This window comes from Eschrichtius robustus, chromosome 8 (genome assembly GCF_028021215.1).
Source record: "Eschrichtius robustus isolate mEscRob2 chromosome 8, mEscRob2.pri, whole genome shotgun sequence".
Lineage (NCBI taxonomy): Eukaryota > Metazoa > Chordata > Mammalia > Artiodactyla > Eschrichtiidae > Eschrichtius > Eschrichtius robustus.
Genome location: NC_090831.1, coordinates 21,868,233 through 21,888,143, shown reverse-complemented (window position 1 = coordinate 21,888,143; position 19,911 = coordinate 21,868,233). Strand labels below are relative to the sequence as shown.

The 19,911-nt window shown below is 41.9% G+C and overlaps 1 long non-coding RNA gene across 1 annotated transcript in view; it reads right to left on the bottom strand.

Moving 5' to 3' along the window:
* The window catches only part of LOC137768820 (uncharacterized), a 40,474-nt gene extending 20,953 nt beyond the window's left edge, over positions 1-19,521 (bottom strand). Inside the window, exons 1-2 of the long non-coding RNA XR_011074814.1 lie at positions 19,448-19,521; positions 17,886-17,946 (exon numbers count right to left, since the gene is read on the bottom strand). This is a non-coding gene — a long non-coding RNA (uncharacterized lncRNA). The remainder of the gene's footprint in view (positions 1-17,885; positions 17,947-19,447) is intronic.
* Between the last annotated feature and the right edge of the window lie 390 nt (positions 19,522-19,911).

Here is a 19,911-nt window from a genome sequence, read left to right as displayed (position 1 = left end):
CACTACTCATGCTATCAAGCTCTACTATAAAAATTAAAACAAGAGAATGAGCTGGGGACAGCCACCACGGGCACTCTGCTCTCTGCTCTTAGCCCTGGAGCTGGTGAGGCCCAGTCCCCTCCAGACGAGAACCCGCGCCCAGATCCCAGGGCCAGGCCGCGGTCACCTCCTGAGGCTGCCAGGACCCCCGCCTCACTGCAGCTACCGTGCCTCCCTGGCCTCCCTTTGCCCCCGAGCAAGACCAAGATCCAGAGACAGGCCGAGTGGAGGCCGCCCTGGGACCTGGTCCATCCAGGTCTTCAGGGGCCTGCGGGGGCGGGGCACTATCCCGGAAGGCTTCCTGGAGGAGCGAAGCGCGAAGGATGGAAACAGCACTCCCTCTAAGCGGAGTTTAGTATCTTCATTTGACATGCCTTTTTTCTTCATAATGATTTATTTTCTTATTAATGACATGGACACCCTTTCCTCCACCTCATGTCATTTGGCTATAACTCTCCTCTCCTCTACAACAACCTGTGGCTCCTCATGGCCAGTACGACTACGTCCAAAGCCCTCAGGTCTCGCACAGGTACGCTGCCTTTCTGGCTTCTTTCACACCCCCTCCATCTGCTGCAAGCTCCATGTACAGATGGTTTCATCGCTACAGCCTGAGCCCAGCAAACAGCGTGAAGAATTGCTCAAAGCAGCAGCAGGATCACGTGGTGCCACTACCTGCCTAGCTGCAGACCTACTCCCTGAACTATTTTGCAGCTCACAGCATCTCTGTCCCCCCAGAAAAACAAAAACTGATATAACATTTAAGAGCTTCAGATTTAATTTTTGATTTTTCCACTCTACACTTCCTCCCCGAGCATCAGTATCCTGTAAGGGCACTACTGCTCACATGGTTAAATGCACACTGCATGAACTCTTATAACGCAGGAGGGACCCGCCCAAGTGTGCCCAGTGTTCTTGCCAGACTGGTCTCTTCTCTTTCCTTATTCCCTCTCCCTCCCCCTTACGGTCTGTAAAAGTAAAATGAATGAATGAATAAATAAGTAAATAAATAAATATTTTTAAAATGTAAATATAAATTAAAACAAAGTGGTGAAAGTGGTGTCAGGTTGGTAGCACTACCTAACGCCCAAGCAGAAGCAAGCACAAATTCTCTGGAGAAACAAAGTAAGTTCAATCAAATGTTATTCCTCAGTAAAAAATTACCAAATATAGAAGGAAATAAATCAACATGGGTGGGAGTCAGGAAAAACAAAACACAATAGATTTACATCTCCAAGAACCTCAGATGTTAGAACTACTAGGAACAAAATTACTATGTATAAAATGTTTAAAGAGGATGGAATCAGAAAAGGATCAAGAAACAGAGAACCAGAAAGATTTGAAAATGATTCATGTGAAAATTTTAGAAAGGAAAAATATCAAAACTAAAAATGACGAGTGGATTAAACAGTAGATTAGATATACTGTAAAAAAAAATTTAAAAAAGGCAGCAAACTGGAAGATAGATCCAAAGAAATTACCCAAAATTAAGCAAATAGAGGCATGGAAATAGAAAATATGAAAGTAAGGAGAGATGGAAGATAGAGTGAGGTTTAACAGATGTGTGATTCAAAAGGAAATAATAGAGAAAATGTAAAGAAATATCAGCAGAGAGTTTTTTTTTTAAATTCATGAGATATTACTACACAGACAAGAAGCACATAGATAAATGAAAAGAAAAAGTCCTCACTTAGACCTGTTGCAGTAAAACCACAAAAGAAGAAAGATAAAGATGATCCCAAAAGCACCCAGAGAAGAAAGACATCTTGGTTACAAGTAATGACAAATAGACCAATAGCCAACTTGCCTACAGTTACACAGGAAGCCATGAAAGGGTGGGAAGATCTCTGTTGAGAGAAAATAACTGTCAACAAAGAATTATGTAACCTTTCAAGAAGACAGGTGAAACAATCAAACTGAGGGAGTTTACCACCAACAGGACCTGCACCCAAAGGGAGGATATACTTCAGAAGAAAAGACAGGGCTGAGAAAAGACTGCGAATAAAGAAATTGGTAAACATGGAAGTAAATATAAATGCTAACTATATAAAATAATAACAATTTCTAGTTTTTAGGGTTTAAAAAAGACATTAAAACACTCAACAATAGCTTGGAAGTAAGGAGAGGGGTTCTGAGTTAAAAGTGGTGGAATGTCCTCATTTTTACAGAAAAGGAATTAAGATATTGATTAAATTTGTACTGATAAGTATGCATATAAAAGTTTCAAGGACAAACACTAAAAAAAGTAGAACTAGAGGGTCTAACGTCCCGATCAGTAAAAAGAGGAAAATGGAATAAGAAAACAAGCAAGCGAACAAGCAAGGAAAGGCAATCCATTCAAAAGACAGTAAGAAAGATGAGAAAAAGGAGCTGTGTATTTAAATGGTGAAATGAAGGATGGTCACCAGGAGGAATGGACTGATTAGGGAGCACTCCTTCCCTTGACTAACGTGCACCCACCCCTTCGCCCCCTTAAGCCAGGTTGTCTCCAAGTTCGGTAGCTGCCTGGGTGGGCAGTTGGGAGCAAAGGGTGGGCAAGCAGGTGCCCAAGCTCTAGACACCCTTTTTCAGAGGAGAGGGAGGCTTTGCCCTTTGGGTTCCAAATCCATAGCCTTTCAGGATCTCCTGAGCAACCCTGGCTCAGCCCGATTCTCCCTCTGCCAGCTACCTCCCCGAAGTCTGTTTAGTTGCAGTGCAGAAACGTGAAGTGTCCATTTTACAGCTAAGGTCTCCTGAAGCACAATTAACGATGAAGTGGATGGGCCTGGACAGAGTGGTGTGGCCTAATGCTAATCCCTGCTGCACCCCTCATGGCGGTGTAAACTCAGGACACCCGAGTCCTGCGTTTATTTTCATCTGCGCAAATGAGGAGGCTGAACTAGGTAACTGGCTAGGTCCTTTATAGCTCTAATATCCCTTGATTACGCTCTTCATTAAATGTGCATCAGGTATATTCACTTGTAAGCTTTATTTTCTGATAATATTATACTCTGCTCTTTGTGCACAGCCCTTATAACTTGCTGCTTATATGACGTGTTCATTTGCTCACAAAACACGATAGCAATGTTCCCTCTAATAACCTTGTATTCAGTTACTATCTTTCTTAATATCACTTTTCTAGGACCTCAAGTAAGAAGACATTTAAAAAATAAAAAACAAAAGAAGTAAAAAACCCTCCGTGACTCTGCTTCACTATGATATACGTCCTTTGCCTTTTCTCATCTATTCAGGTGCTTCAGGTCTGCTGAGTTGGCTCAGATCTTAAGTCCTCCACTCCGGGGACCTAATGGACCTTTATCTGCCCGGATTCAGAAGCCAAGTCCTCCTGACAGCGCACTGTTCCAAATGTCCCTTAAGTAGCTAAATTAAATGGTCATTGTCCACCATGATCCTCCTTGATTGAAGTGATGCTTCTGAAGTGATTAATCATAGGGTATTGCTTCACTAACTGATCTCATTAAACTTTCAAGGTTCTGGACTCCAGTCTCCGATGTGTTTACTCCTTTCCACACCTTTGCCTCAGACGGGGTTAGTGCCCATCACTCTCACGCAGAGGGCACCCCAAAGCCTAATGCTCCTCCCCTCCTACCTCTCGGGCTCAAATTCATCCACCTGCTCAGTGCTCAGTGGACAGCCAGATGCAGGAGTCCAAGACCAGGGTGCCGACCTCTCACCCCCACCACCCCCAGGTTCTGCTCTAACTCTGTGAGAGCATTCACTCTTCGTTAAGGTGTTGGGGGTATTCGCAGAATTCCCACCTCAGTCTAACCGCTGGCACCTTGTGTAATCTCAGTCAAACCAGGCAAGCTCTAGGCATCCAGGACCATCAGGATAACCCTTGCCACTTGGCATTGCTGTGCCAAGCTCATTTAATTCCTGTAATACTGTCAAGAGGGTTGATATTCAGCTGGTTGGCACCAGTAAGTCCTAATGAGTGATTTACAATCCACATCCATTATCACTGAGCTGTGCCTATGCCACACCAGTTGTGAAATGTACTAAATACACCCTGGGGGTAGACGGCACTCACAGTTTATAGATGAGGAGACTGAGGCTCTGAGTTGCCTGGGAAGAGGGGTAGGGCACAAGGCATCCATTTTGCTGGTGCGGACCATGGCAGAGGCAGGGTGGTCCTGGAGCTAGAGGTGTGCAGCGGCTTTCTGGTCATGGTTAAGACAGCAGCTCTTTGGCCGCCCAGGTCTATAATGTGGTCTGGAAGGTTGCTCCTGGAAGCCTGAGCTACAGTCCATTTCTTCAAACCCTCCGAATTCTATAAAATACCCCCCTTAATAAAAATGCCTTTGTGCAATACCTAAATGTCAGAACTAAAAGTATAAAACTCTTAAAAGAGAACATAGGCATAACTCTTCGTGACCCTGATGGTTTCTTCGTACCAAAATAATACCAAAAGAACAAGCAACAAAAGGAACAAATAGATAAATTGGACATCACTGGATTATTAATAGGTAGGGCTTTGGTGACCCTGATAAGAGCAGTTTTGGAGGAAAGGAAGAGGAGAAAGGTAACAAGATTTGTACGTGGAAGTAGCAACGGGCATAGAGAGACTGTAAGAGATACAGCAGAGGATGAATCAGCAAGACTTGGCAAGAGAAAAGATCTTTCCTTGTAGTACAAGAAAGAATGAAAAGTCAAATATGGCAATAGTTAGCTAATTAACAAAAATGCTTTGTGTTCTGAATTGGCTTACCAAGTGTGCAACCTCTTTAGTGCTATCGAAAGAAAAGTGGCTCAGTAATAAAAAATAAGAAATAAGAGAAAGTACACAAAAAAATTTTACAGTGTTTCTTCCTGATTGAGGGATAATAGATCATTTTAATTTTCTTCTTTATATTTTTAAATCAGAAAAAAATTTTTAAGAAAATAAATTCAAAGAGTTTTCCAAATGTCATGATATACAATAGGAATAGAAAAAGGTTAGCTTTTCCTCTCTTATCATCTTCCCTCACTTGCCACCCTGCCTAGGTCCTTCCTTTGCTGAAAATTCGCAGGTAGGCCAAACCTCCAGAGGTTAAGCAGTTTCTACAGAGTTGGTTCTGTTTAAATCAGAAAAGAAAACTCCCAGACACAAAGTAAGAAGGTGTCATTCCACCCTTTTCCGAGGGAGGTAGGACTGTGTAAGGGTTACGAGCAAACCCAGAGATCCTGACAAGGCGCCGCCCCTTACCTGTGAGTGGCCTAGAGCACATATGTAATCTTCCTAACTGCGCCTCCTTGGGAGAAACAGGGTAATTCTATAAGGGTCTTTTGAGATAAAATGAGCTAATGCCCATAGATGGGTTATGAGTTTGACAGCTTTCAAAGGGCAGCAAAAACCTCTGAATGTTAGAGTATCTATGCCCAGAGACAGAGTACCAGAATTTAGAGTTTTAACAATATGCTGTGCTGATCTTACCTGAACTACAGAAGACTAATCAAGCCCTTCAAATATTACTCCCCGCCTGCTCTCTCCCTGATGTCCACATCCCTTTAATAGTCCAACGTAACAGCAGACTTGATGATCAACGTCAGGAATGAGGCTAGGGAGCTGAAATTACAGAATTACAGCCTCTAAGATGACTTGAGATTTTAAACCTTGCTATTTAAAACACTGCTCAAATTTTTAAAATTCAAGCAATCCAGAGAAACAAAAAAAGAAATGTGATTTTTCATATTAGCAAAGGAGCTCAGCAAACCGTAGCCTGTAGATCTGCAAAACCCATGCCAAATGAGACAGGGGCTCCCCACCAAAATGACAAAGGCAGGGTAGACTAAAGCATGGAAAGAAGGCATCCCAGGGATAAGGAAGTTCAACTCCTTCACTTGACGGAAAGGTCGGGGGCATCTCCCCGCTGGCCCATGCCCCGTTCTGCTCATGACTTTTCTCCCATCGTTGACCCACAATGACAAGCAGCACGAGGGCTGCCGTGTGGTCAGACCTCAACCACACAGGCTCTCCGCACAGGAAGCCTCCCCTCAGGGACGCTCTGGCTCCTCAGGCTCCTGACGGTGGAAGTTTCCAGAGTTTATCAAAGGCCGCGAAGGTGGAAGGGGGAGAATCCAACAGCAAGCTCTCTAGTTTTTCATGAACCAAGCCCATCAACTGAAAAGCACAGAAGCAATTCCTACAGGAAGGTTCAAGGACAGAAAAGAAAACTAGGGCTTCCCTGCCCCAACTTCTCCAGAACAAAATTATGTTCTCTGTTCAAGGGCCTCCACTGGGCAGCTCCACACTACTCTTCTCATCTTACTCCAAAGGACTCTCTTCCTGAGTAAATATTACTGGAATCTCCCAGATGCTTATCCCCATTCTCCCCTCTCCCCTGAAGTGCCTTTGTCCTGCCCATTTCCACCTATCAATATCTTACCCTTGAAAACCCAGTTCAAATCACTGCTCCCCATGAATTCATCCCTGATTACCCCGACAGGAAGCAGTGACTCTCCTTTGAAATTCAAAGAGAACCACGAGTTAAGCATCTTCTTTAGCCATCAAATGAAGAATAAGTATGACAAGAGGCACCATTCTTAAATACTGAAGAAAACTTCCTGAAGAGTAGGAGCTGTTCTTGTGTTAATATCCTTCCTCAGTACCAGGCAGAGAAGGGGCTTCATGATGAACAAATGAATGAACAAACGAACAAAAGGAAGAAAAATCAAACCTTCAGGTTCCCATCTCCTCAGCTCAAGAGACAATCAACCCCTCCAAATAAGATAACTCTCCTTTTAATGACAGTTTTAACCCAGGTGCAGCTCAGACAATATACTGATGGACTAGACAGATGATCATCAAAAATGTGAAGCATGTTTGTCCTCAATATTAAGTACTAATTTTATTACTTCTGTTTTTTCCCTTCCTTTTCAATAATGAAGTAAACCTCAGCCCCAGCAAATGGCAAATCTCTATTCTTAAAGTACATTTAGCTTTTACTAATTTACTTTGCTTATGCATAATTCAAAGGGGGATTTTATTTCAGTGCTTTATTTGTGGCTTCTAGTTATTATTCCCTCTGGAAAAGGCCCTTCACATATATTAGGTCTAAAGTTCCACTAAAGGTTTTTGGGGTCTGTGTTTTTAACTTCATTTTCTTAAGGCTGTAAAGTGGAAGAATGAGTTTAGGTGATTATTTCATGGTGGTGTTCAATTTCTAGGACCCTATGAACCCTAGAGAGGACTGATGGGAGGACGAGGGATGAAATGTTGAATACCAGAATATGGGCCTATGGTTTCTTGGAAAAGGTCTTGTTCGGGCCAAAGTCTCTAATTGCAGAGGAAATGGCCTTATTCAGAGTCCAACAGGCACCTTCTCTTAAAAGCCAGGAACTATATTCCTCAATGCCTGAGTAAGCATGGTTTTAAAAAAAAAAAAAAGAAAGAAAGAAATCCATCTTACACCAGCACTGTGATATACGGCACTCTCTATACTGTGGAGAAACTGCAAAAAAATCTCAGAGACTTAAGAGATAAGCATTGAAACCCCCTGGCAGGGCAGGCAAGAGAGCTGCCCTGTCCATCTCAACTTCCCAGGCTGCCCCCATCAAGTGGGGTGTAATCAGTGTGCTGTCAGAGTTTCCTGCACCTCTGTGAGAGCAGAGATAACCCATAAGATGCTTAGATAAAAGCTGATTTTAAAAATAGTACCCAGTTGCATGCCTGGGGTATTGGGAAGGGTTTACAGACAGAGGGGACAAGGGAAAAACGGCAGATGGTCAGACTTACTATCTACCAGTAGGATGGCTCCTCGAGAAGAGCTTTCTAAGCCACTCCAGGTGTCCTTCCATGCTGCCTTACCCAGAAGCACCCTCCCGGCCACCTCTATGCTTAGGCCCTTATCTCTGGAATTCCTGAGCTGAGTAAAGACCTGCCCTTGACAGAGATCAGGGAGTCAGACTTCTTAGTGGCAGACAGCGGGAAGTCGTGGAGACCATGGAGAGCTTTAATGAGAATCTGTGGGAAGGTGGAAAACAGGCTCCAAGAGTGGGCATGAACAAAGGGAGGCTACCCAGTGAGAGCACAGCCAGACTCTGGTCCCAGAACCGTCTGACCGAACACTGCCATGGCATGCCAGACGGTGTGTTGCTCCAGGCTCACCTCTACTACTGAGGCCACCGTAGGAAGCTCTACGTCTCCCCGTGTCTTCGTGCCTGTGGCTCTGCTTGGCTAGGCCCTGGCACATGCCCACGTCCTGGCTGGCCCTTGTGCTCCACCTAATCTGGGGTTGTCCCCCAGTAGGAAGGGTGTTTGGATACCCAACAGTCAAAACAACAATCTCAGGAACAGCTCTGCAAGGTCCAGGAACCTGGAGTCTGAGGTCCTGTGGGCCAAGCTGATGCCAGAAGTCCTTGGCACCATGGCAGTTACTCAGTCCTAACCTCCTTCATGGGGAGGCTGACCCAGGGCTTGCTTTTGCTGTTCAACGATGACCTCTGGCTAGACCACAGCATCATGGACTAAAAGGGGGCTTGGAGACCACCTAGTCCAAGAGCATAGATGAGGAAACTGAGGCTTCCAGAGATCAAGCCCCTACCTCCTGTCCTCTGACTCTTGAAAGTCAGAGTGTGGATGCACTGCACCTCAGTGGGAGTGTGCACCTCTGGCTTTAACTTCCATGGCCATTGGCTATGAATCAGTCTGAACCCGAATGCATTAAAATGTAATGGTTTTACTATCCTCAAAATAGAAACCCAATTTCCCACCCAACATTTTCCATCTACCATTCTCCTTGCTGAGTTTTTTCTTAGTCTTCTGCTACCAAAATCTCTTGCTGAAATAACTCTGCCTGTTTGCCTGTTATACTCCTAAGGAATATGTCATAACTGCCTGGGGTCAACTGATTAATATTAGCCAAAATCTGAAGCTCTTCTGTGACTGGTTCAGAAAAAAAAAAAAAAAAAAAAAAGGGCAGGGGGATCTGGTGTTATCCCAAGGACTTGTTAGGAACAAGTGCTCAAGATAGTAGGAATGACAAAATGGCATTTCTATTTACAAATCCTGTGAACACTATAAGATCCAGCCAGTCCTCCTGGTGATGCCTGTCTTGATCTGCCTGATGACTGAGCCTTTATCTTATTTAATCAATTCAAGAAATATAAACTAGCTCCATTTCATTAGTGCTTAAAATGCCATTATGATTAGGGCATTCAGCGGTGAACGGCTGTATCTGTGTTGTATAACGTGGAACATCTATTTTAATTGTGATGAATTCTCTCAAACTAGTCAACTAATGTCTTTAAGTATTAACGGGAGCAGGGAGACACAAAGGATGTAAAAAAGAACTCATCAAACATAGAAGTATATACCATCTTTGACTGACTTCAAGACTCACTTTTTCAGATTTAACATCTCTCAATCAATGGCAGTGCTCTTTCTTAGTGATTACACAGAATAATGATATATTTTACAATAGACAGCATCTTAGATTCAATAAAACACTGAACAAGCTACTTTTTCAGATGAAATTACTGGTTTATGATATGGGAAAAAACAGAATGTAGCCATTTCCTTATCCTAACATCTGCATGTGGAAAATAAGATTATGCATAGCGTCTATGAAGTAATGAAAACTGCAAAGGTTATGCTTTCTTTGCTCCAGTCCACTGTGGCCCACATTACATTTAGTTTCTGGTAAAACCAGATACTCAAAAGCTTCCGTTATCTCTAACATGATTTACCGTATTAGAGAAACACACTGATTTGGTGACCATGACTTTGTCAAGGATCGTCTTATTAACAGAGAAAAGTAAAATATCAAAGTTAACCTAGTTACAGAAGAATATACAAAAAAGTGAGGACCTGACTTCCACCACAGGATCAGCAGACTCAGTAGGGTTGCTTTTTCTTTTCTTTCTCCTTATTAAAACAAACAAACAAAGAAACCAAAATAAACCTGATATGTTCTGAACACTATGGATAATGGTCTGACCTATTAATAGCACTTCCTATGAGTAACATGCCTAAGCCTTCCAAGGTGATAAAAGTCATCCCTGGAATCCAAAAGATGGATGCCAAGCTGTTTCCAGCTTGTGCGTCGTAGCTGAAGCGTGATAAAGACAATTTATAGCTGGTTCAGAGATGAGCAACAAATGGTTCTTGGTTTTACTAATAGGTTTGATGGGGAATTTAAAGAATGGGGTTTTGAGTCTGAAAGAAATGGCTGGGAAGGGGACTGAATTTATTTTGTAAACATGACTTAGCATATAACTATAACGAGAGTTGTCATTTATTAAGCAATTTCTATTGCCAACATTTCACCCCCATCTTATTTCTGGTAACCTTTCTAATAAACTACCCACACTTCTATATAAGAAATTTCTCTCAGAGCGGGTAAGTTCTGCCCCAAGATCTCACCTCTGCTGGGTAAGAGCCAGGACTCACATCAGGCCTGTTACCTCCAAGACCCATTCACGGTCGTCTTAACCTGGGCCTTATGCTACTGCTCGATGGTCAGGATTCTCTGCAGGCTTCTAACTGTGACTTTGTTCTTGAACAAGTGTACTGTGAGTCAGATTGGGTCTGAGATTTGAGTGCTACTGCGCTGCACTCTTCGTCAACGGGACTCTTGTGTGCTGGACAGACCCTTCCCAAACCTGACACCTGAGCTTACAGGCACTTGGAAGAGATGAGCCAGTGATCCTGCTGGCACGTGGTGAGCACAGACGAGGTAAATGCTTGAGGAGAGGGCTTGGGAGTGAAGGGTCTTCTTTCATGGCACTGTGCCTATGGCTCTCCCTCCCCACTTAAAGGGATATGCTCCCTCTCCCACCCCGGCCCTTACTCTCAGAAGTTGGGGAAAATTTCTCTTCTTTTTGATGCACTCTGAAACCTTGAGAACTGGAGACCTGAACTTAAGCTCTAGAGTCCCCTCTGGGTTTGTCCTAAGAGGCCTTATGGGGTTCGTGCAGATAGGTCTCCTGCAGCCCCAACGGCACAGCAAAGGATCCCGAGGTGGGCACACATGCCAGACCACACTGGGACCTGTCCTGCAGAGTCAAGGCAGAATCAGAGTGCCCAGAACGGGGTTCAAGCCACAGTTTTCTGAGTGTCAGTCAGTTTCATTAAGTAGCTATATCTTGCTTAAACTTAATTCGGTATATTCCAAGAACTTTCACAATTCAGCATAGATGTAATTTTTTAAAAATTATTTTTGTAAAAAAAATGTCATCTCATTAACATAGCAAAAGACACCCTTATGGCTCTCAATACCTAAGAAATTCCAAGGGTTTAAGAGCTCTGTGCTAGGAATAGTGGATGAAGACCAAACATACATTTCTTATCATAAATCACAGCATCACACTACCTAAAAAACATGCCTTTGTAAAACTTATTTTAACTGTTGGAGGACCTGATATTGACGGACTCAATGTGAAGATGTCCTTAGAAATAATAATGCATGACAGAGAAACGGCAGTCAATGAGAAGGGCAGTCAGCGCCACTGGGTGAGAAACTGAATATACAAACAGACAATTACCAAACCGTGTATAAAAACAGAACTCTGACCCACAACTTACAGCAACCTGCCCAGGAAACCAACCCCCTTATTATACAATAATCAGCCCATGAAGCCAGCCTGCTATAAGTCAGCCTTGCAGGAGACTGGATTGCTATCTCTAATAATAATCCAAGAAGCCAAACAGTAACTTCTATGATAACTGGCTCAAAATGACAAGGACTTGACTAATAACTGACAGCTTCTCTAATTTTTATCCCCACTTCCAATTTAGGAACAGTCAGAGAGACCCAAATATGTACACCATAAAATACCTTGCTTTTAGGCTTCTAGTTAGCCCACCTATGGCTTCCTCATGCAAACAGCTTCCAATCAGGGCATACCTGAAGCCTTCCCTTTTTTCCACTATAAGCTTTCCCACTTTCCTACTTGTCTTTGAGTCTCTGCTAAAATGCAAGTGACAGTGGCTGACCCCCTTGATATATCAAGATCTGAATAAATAGCCTTTGCTTGTTCTTAAAAATAAAAATTATTTTTATTGTGAAAGGGGCATGTGCTCATTGCAGAAAACTTGAACAGTAGAGAAGAGCAGAGAAAAGAATATTAATACCACCTGTTTTCACCTCTAGAGACAACCTCTGCTAGCTTTTTGGAGTATTTCTTTCCAGCAACCCACCCATTTAAATGCATACAAGTGAAGGCCAGATTCTTGTCTCTAACTGAACTGTGAGCCTTAGCTGGATCTATGGAAGACCAAGGATCTTATATTTAATTCCAAATGCAAATTTCTTTGCTTGAATATTCTAGAATATAATAACCACCTGGCAAGTTGCCTTTTCATTTTGATAGTACCGATCTAGAAACAACATGTAGGTGATAAGCTACATTCTGAAATATGACTAAAATGACACTACAGATCTTATTTTTATGAGTAAACAAATTCAGACTTTACATTTTTGTTCAGTTCTTCTAGGCTGAAAAACACAGGAATGAGATTCCAAAGTGGATTAGTAGAGAGAGCTTGTTATTAAAGGCTGCCACTTCAGAGAAAACAGAGTATGTCTTGCATACTAAGCACTTCTGGCACTGTGAATAAATCCTTCACCTATGTGTTCACTCTACTTTGCACTCCCAAAGAGCCTGGAGGTGATTACTCAACTAAACATTAAATTTGATGAGGACTCTGTATTAAGAGATCATCCTCTTTGATTTTTTATTGATTTGTAGACTTTTAATACCAACTCTGATTCTACACGTCTGTTACACATCAGGGTTAAAGAAAAGATTCAGGTAGAAAAGATTTAGAATTAAAAGGAAGCATGAATGTGTTGGCAGGAAGGAAAATCACTGAGCGGGAATGCTCTGGGTGCAGCTGACTCTATTCTTGACATAACAAAAGCTGGTAAAAAGCCTCAGAGCAAAGATGAAATCTAAACCATGCAGATGAGATGCTTGAAAAGCAATAGGAAAAGAAACTGTTGCTAAGAAGAGAATTGGGGGACTCAGAAGAAAATGTCAAATTCCCAACAATGCTGTAATAGCCACATGATTGTATTTCTTTTTAAATCATAAACACATAATAGGCATAGTTTGCTTCACTTCATGACACTTTAAGGGTGCAGGCTGCAGTCTGCCCAGCACCCTTCCAGTCACCAAGCTGCCTCCGTCTCATTCCATGTGGTTCTGATGGGACTGCCAATACCAATTTATCCGCTACTCCCTGCCAAAGGAGTGGGCACATAACCAGTCTGGCTAACCGAGGTTCTTCACAGCCCTGTCTAAGGTCATTGGTTCAAAGGATGGGCATATGGCCCAAGTCAGGTCAATGAAAGAGTCTCCAAAGGATTGGTCGGTGGATGCTGGGAGAGAGTGCATCTTTGGTTTCTATCTCTGGGTTCATGAGCTCAAAGGTCCATATGAGCTTAGAGCTTCTGGTGGCAATTCTGTGGCTGAATGGAGAACAAAGCAAACAGAGGTAAGCAGAAGGGAATGGGCAGAAAATGGGAAGGAATAGGAAGAGGGAAGAGAACTTAGAGTGAAGCCACAATGGCAGTTTGAACACTTGGATCCAACTGTGTCACAGCCAGTACTAGCTCAGCTTGGCTTCCCAATTATATGAGTCAATAAATGTGCTCCTTTGTGCTTAAGCCAGTTTGATGTAGGTTTCTGTTACTTGCAGACAGAGACCTAGAAAGGCTTCTGACTCCCACTCTGTAATTGTGGAGAAACAAAGTCCCAGAGAGGTGTTACCAAGATTAGACTGTAAGGTGAGGGAAGGTCCTGGTTCTCTAGTGTGTGCCAATGAACTAACCAGCATACTAACCACAGAATCACAAAACTATAGATTCCTTTTCTACACGCCAGACATGCAACCTGCTGGCCTCCACAGGGAGCATCGTGAACAGTATCAGCCTTTGTCATAGCACTGTAATTTCTGGACTCCAAAAGAACCCTGGACCCCGAAAATGTCTTCCTTTTAAGTCTACCATAGTGTTTTAATTTTCTCCTCTAGTTTCTTTTTCCTCCTTAAGGAAAAAAAAAGATGGAATTTACTTTCAGTACTAGCTCAAAAATCCTAAGTGCCGGAGGGATAACTGGGCCTTACAAATGTCAAGACAGAAGCTGAACAATGAGGAATCTACATTACTCTGTGTCTCTTGGGAGCCATGTGGCTTAACTTTTGCTTGATTGTTCTTCTCCTTCCTTCTTCTATCTGCTTATGGGTCTTCTCATTCTTGTAACCGTGCCCTCCCCAGCACCAGGGTTACCCAACTTCTAAGTTCAAGCAACCCACAGTAAACACTTTAGTACATTTACATCAATTGTTCTCAGATTTTTTGGTCTCAGAATCACTTTACACTCTTAAAAATTATTGAGGAACCCAAAGACCTTTTGTTTGCATGGGTTATATCTATCAATATTTACCATGTTCAAAATTAAAACAGAAAAATTTTAAACACTTATTTAATTCATTTAAAGATAATGATAATAAATGTTATCCTTAAAATTTTTTATAAAAACCATATTTTCCACAGGAAACAAAAAAATAGCTTAAGGTGTAGAATTGTTTTAAATCTCTGCAAGTCTCTTTAATTTCTGGCTTCTGGAAAATGGATGAGATTTCTGCTTCCAAACGAGACGGAAATAACAGGAATCAGATTTACCATCCTCCTTGAAACAACTAAGAAACTGGATAAGATATATAATGGTAGATTAGACATGGGAAAAGAAAAGATTAGTAAACTTGAAGATCTCACAATTAAAACCATACAAAATGAAACACAGAGAGACAAAAAGCTGAAAAAAAAGTGAACAGAATATCACTGATACTTAGGAAAGCTTTGAGAAGACTAATATACATGTATTTGGAGTCCCTAAAGCAGATGAGGGACAGAAAATAATTTTTTAAGAAATAATGGCCAAGATTTTAACAAATCCAAATTTGATGAAATTAATAAACCCATAGAAACAAGAGTCTTAATGAGTTCCAAGCACAGGAAACACAAACAAAGCCACACCAAGTCACTTCAGAATCAAATTGCTTAAAACTAGTTGTCCAAAAACAAAGGCAAAATAAAGACTTTTTCAGATATACAAAAGCTGAAAGAATTCATCACTAGCAGATCTACATTAAAATAAATATTAAAGGAAGTCCTTCAAGCAAAAGGAAATCTAGATCTAAACAAACGGATAAAGCAGACCAGAACTGGTAATTATGTCAAAAAATATAAAGGTTTCTTTTTATTGTTTAAATACCTTTACAAGACAACCAATTATTCAGAGTAAAAACAACTACAATGCACTGTGGAATTTATAACATGTGGAAACAAAATGTATGACACAACAGCACAAATTCTCAGAGGGAAGAAATGGAAGCATATTATTACAGAGTTCTTCTTCTGTATGCCAAGTGATATAACATCAATTGAGAGTAGAATGTGGTAAGTTTAAGATGTATATTACAAACCCTAAAGCAACCAATGAAACAAAACAAACAGCTATAAGCCAACAAAAATGATAAAAAGGATCATGAAAAATGCACAACCCAAAAGCAGGCAGAAAAAAGATAAAAGGGAACAAGGAACTGTTGGGACAAATGGAAAACAAATGTCAACATTGTAGGCTTAAATCCAGCCATATCAATAATCACATTTTATGTAAATGGTCTAAACATCCTAATGAAAAGACAGACATTCGGAGACTGGATAACAAAGCAAGACCTAACTATATCCTGGCTACAAAAAAACTCACTTTAAAAATGAAGACACAAATTGGCTGAAAGTAAAAGGATGGGAAAATATATGCCATGCTAATACTAACCAAAAGAAAGCCAAAGTGGCTACATTGATATTAGACAAATAGATTTCAGAGCAGAGTATCTTAACAGGGATAAAGAGGGTCATTTCATAATATAAAGGGATCAATTTATCAAAAGTTCATAACAAGGCTAAACATGTATGCACCTAATAAGAGGACTTCAAAATAAATGAAGCAAAAACTGATACTAATGAAAAGAGAAACAGCTAAATAACAATTATATTTGGAGATTTCAATACCCCTTCCTCAATAACTGATAGAAAAAGTAGACAGAGAATCCGTAAGTACACAGAAAACGTGAACAACGCTATCAACCAATTTGACCTGATTGATATTTATCATACACTCCACCAAACAAGAGCAGAATACACATTCTTTTCAAGTGTACATGGATTATTTAAAGGTGACATCACTGGGTGGAATCTGAAACCATACCTTATATATTTTAAACTGTTACATTAAAATACATTGATCCTTGGGGCTTCCCTGGTGGCGCAGTGGTTGAGAATCTGCCTGCCAATGCAGGGGACACAGGTTCGAGCCCTGGTCTGGGAGGATCCCACATGCCACGGAGCAACTAAGCCCACGTGCCACAACTACTGAGCCTGCATGTCTGGAGCCTGTGCTCTGCAACAAGAGAGGCCACGATAGTGAGAGGTCCACACACCGCGATGAAGAGTGGCCCCCGCTTGCCACAACTTGAGAAAGCCCTCGCACAGAAACGAAGACCCAACGCAGCAAGAAAGAAAGAAAGAAAGAAGGAAGGAAGGAAGGAAGGAAGGAAGGAAGGAAGGAAGGAAGGAAGGAAGGAAGGAAGGAAGGAAGGAAGGAAGGAAGGAAGGAAGGAAGGAAGGAAGGAAGGAAGGAAGGAAGGAAGGAAGGAAGGAAGGAAGGAAAGAAAGAAAGAAAGAAAGAAAGAAAGAAAGAAAGAAAGAAAGAGAAATTCTAAAAAAAAAAAAAAATACATTGGTCCATATTATGCTTTGATGGATCTCTCACCCATACATGAAAGATCCATCACCTTGCACACCCCTGGAAGAGTCTTGGCAATCCCCAGAAGGCCCTGAAGCACACTTTGACAACTACAGATTTAGATTATTCAATTTTTTAAAAGAGTTAAATTATCAACTGAGTTGTAGGCAACTCTTGTGGCCTAGCTGACCATAAAGAATCTTGTTACTGGGCTTCCCTGGTGGCGCAGTGGCTGAGAATCTGCCTGCCAATGCAGGGGACACGTGTTCGAGCCCTGGTCTGGGAAGTTCCCACATGCCGTGGAGCAACTGGGCCTGTGAGCCACAACTACTGAGCCTGCGCGTCTGGAGCTTGCGCTCCGCAATAAGAGAGGCGGCGATAGTGAGAGGCCCGCGCACCGCGATGAAGAGTGGCCCCCGCTTGCCACAACTAGAGAAAGCCCTCGCACAGAAACGAAGACCCAACACAGCCAAAAATAAATACATACGTATATAAATTAAAAAAAAAAAAAAGAATCTGTTACAAAGTGAGGAAGGCAATCCTCATGCTGATTTAAAGGCTAGATTTGGTGGGTAGTTTGGATTAGTTCAGCTTCTGCAACAAACTGCTATGCTTTCCTCTTTAAATATCCTCTTGGGGGCTTCCCTGGTGGTGCAGTGGTTGAGAATCTGCCTGCTAATGCAGGGGACACGGGTTCGAGCCCTGGTCTGGGAGGATCCCACATGCCGCGGAGCAAATGGGCCCGTGAGCCACAACTACTGAGCCTGCGCGTCTGGAGCCTGTGCTCCGCAACAAGAGAGGCGGCGATAGTGAGAGGCCCGCGCACCGCGATGAAGAGTGGCCCCCGCTTGCCACAACTAGAGAAAGCCCTCGTACAGAAACGAAGACCCAACACAGCCAAAAATAAATAAATACATAAATTAATTAAAAAAAAAATAAAAAGGAAAAAAAAAATATCCTCTTGAAGTACCTAAAAGACTTGCTGTATCTGTGCACCACAGATGAGCACTCAGGGGAGCAGAGAGGGGCTAAACGTCACTGACACCACTCAGCTGACATGTTCTGTCTGAACATATTGTCAATCTTTAAGTCCTTGAGGCAGGAGCAGTACTACTTACACGTGCTGTCAGCATGTAACAAGGATCAACAGGGTCTCCGGGTACGAGAAGCGCCAAGAAACTAATAAATAAAAAAAGAGAAAACAGTGGCACATTATTTAGGGCACAAAATTTTAAGTTGTCAACATAGCAGACACATTTGTTCTAGCCTCTGCAATCATGTACCCACTAACAATGTCTTCATCACTGTCTAAATGTTTTTGATAATGTAGACCAATGTTTTAATAATGACAATACTGGCTCCCTAAGAGTAACTGGTGACAGGGGGCAGAGCTAAAAAATCCTCCTCTCCTCAGAATCTCTGGGGGTGGGACAAATATGTCAGTTTTTTTATAAGTGCCCAGGTCATTCTAACAGGCAGCCAGGGTTGAGCCCATCATGAAGACATCACACTCTTAGTAAACCTTACGGTCTCCCTCTGCTGCTCCCTCTTTATTCACCCCTCAGGGAGAATGTATGTTCAAAGACCTATATTACATGTTTGGGAACATATAAAAATTGTAAGACAGACTTTGTTTCGAAGAGCTCTTATAATCTTATAATAAACACAAAGATGTTACGTTCTGTTATGGCGGCAGAATTAAGCTGGTTTACATTATGTGCCTACCTAACCTTTTAATAAGATGCTTAAAGAGGATAGAAAAAGTAAGTTGCAAACAGAAGGTCAAACCAAACAATGCACAGAGTCAAGTACAGAGGTTCTGTCGCTCTCTGGCAACATGGCATTCAGAGTTCACCGTGTAGGGACTGGAGCATGGAGGGAAAAAGGAAATGGAAATCAATCAAGGATCCCATCTCACAGTCTTGGGATTCACCTATTTAGAATGAGACAAGCCCATAGAAAATAAGAAAGGAGTTGCCACCATGAGCTACATTTTAGGTATGGTGGAAGATCACTGGAAGAAGAAATTTCTGTTCCCAGAGTTTTAAAATAAGGCCTACTAATGAGATGTGATCTGATTAACTCCTTGGGCAGATAGTAAAATGGCTGAATCAAGACAAACTGATTTCAAAAAATTAGTAAAACCTAAAACTGGAGAGGATCTTGTCTTAATACCAAGGCTCTGTTGAAAAGTGTGATTGCTTAATCCCACAACACCAAAACAAACAAAAGGTCACTTGGGAGCAGTGAGAAGACTAATTTGCTGAACAGAAGGGCCACAGTAAGAAACAAAAGGGTTCCAAATTACCTGCCCCATGGAAAACAGGTTCCCTTAAATTAGAACAACAGATGAAAACAGACTTCTGTTAGAATAGTGGAGCAGCTAAACTTCTCCACAAGAAAACCTTTTTAATTTCCATTTAGAAACTAGACGCTTGTAAATTAAGTATTTATATTAGGAAATTACAACCACAGTCTACTCTCTGAGAATAAAAGGAGTCTTAATTCTACTGCTCATTAGCAGTAAAGAAAGAAAATGTAAAGAAAAAAAGTCTCAGAATGGTAAAGTTCAATGGGAACAGATCAAGTTATTTTAATTCTGTCCCATCTTTATTCAGATGGAGAGTAAATGGCTACTACAGGTCACCTAGGAAATCAGCCTAAAAGCAAAGATACAAACCTAGGTTCCTGATACTCAGAGCAGGGCCTTCCTTCTATGCCGCATCTCCTGCATATTCAACTGAGATGAAAAATATTCCACTGGAGATGAGAAAATATGATTTTCAGGATCACCCACTAAATGACAACGTACTCTACACAGTGTCATTCTACACGGATATGAGGAGGACCCAATGCCTCAACTAAACCAGTCCCTGTTTCCAAGCAGGTGAACCCCACAGCTGCCTGAAGCGTCTCCAGAGTTGGGGTAGCCACAGTTTCTACTAACATTCTGTGTTGAATAAGATGCTTGATGCTTTTTGTTTCATACTTTTTGTGCGTGTGACTAGCCAAAATCTCACAATACAATTCAAGTTACTATCTGCTGCTTTAAATTCTGGTGTTGATGAAGAACAGCTGATTAGGGCCTTCACTGTAAGCTGTCACATGCTCAAAGACAAATGTGAGCCTTCCATTTCCTTCATT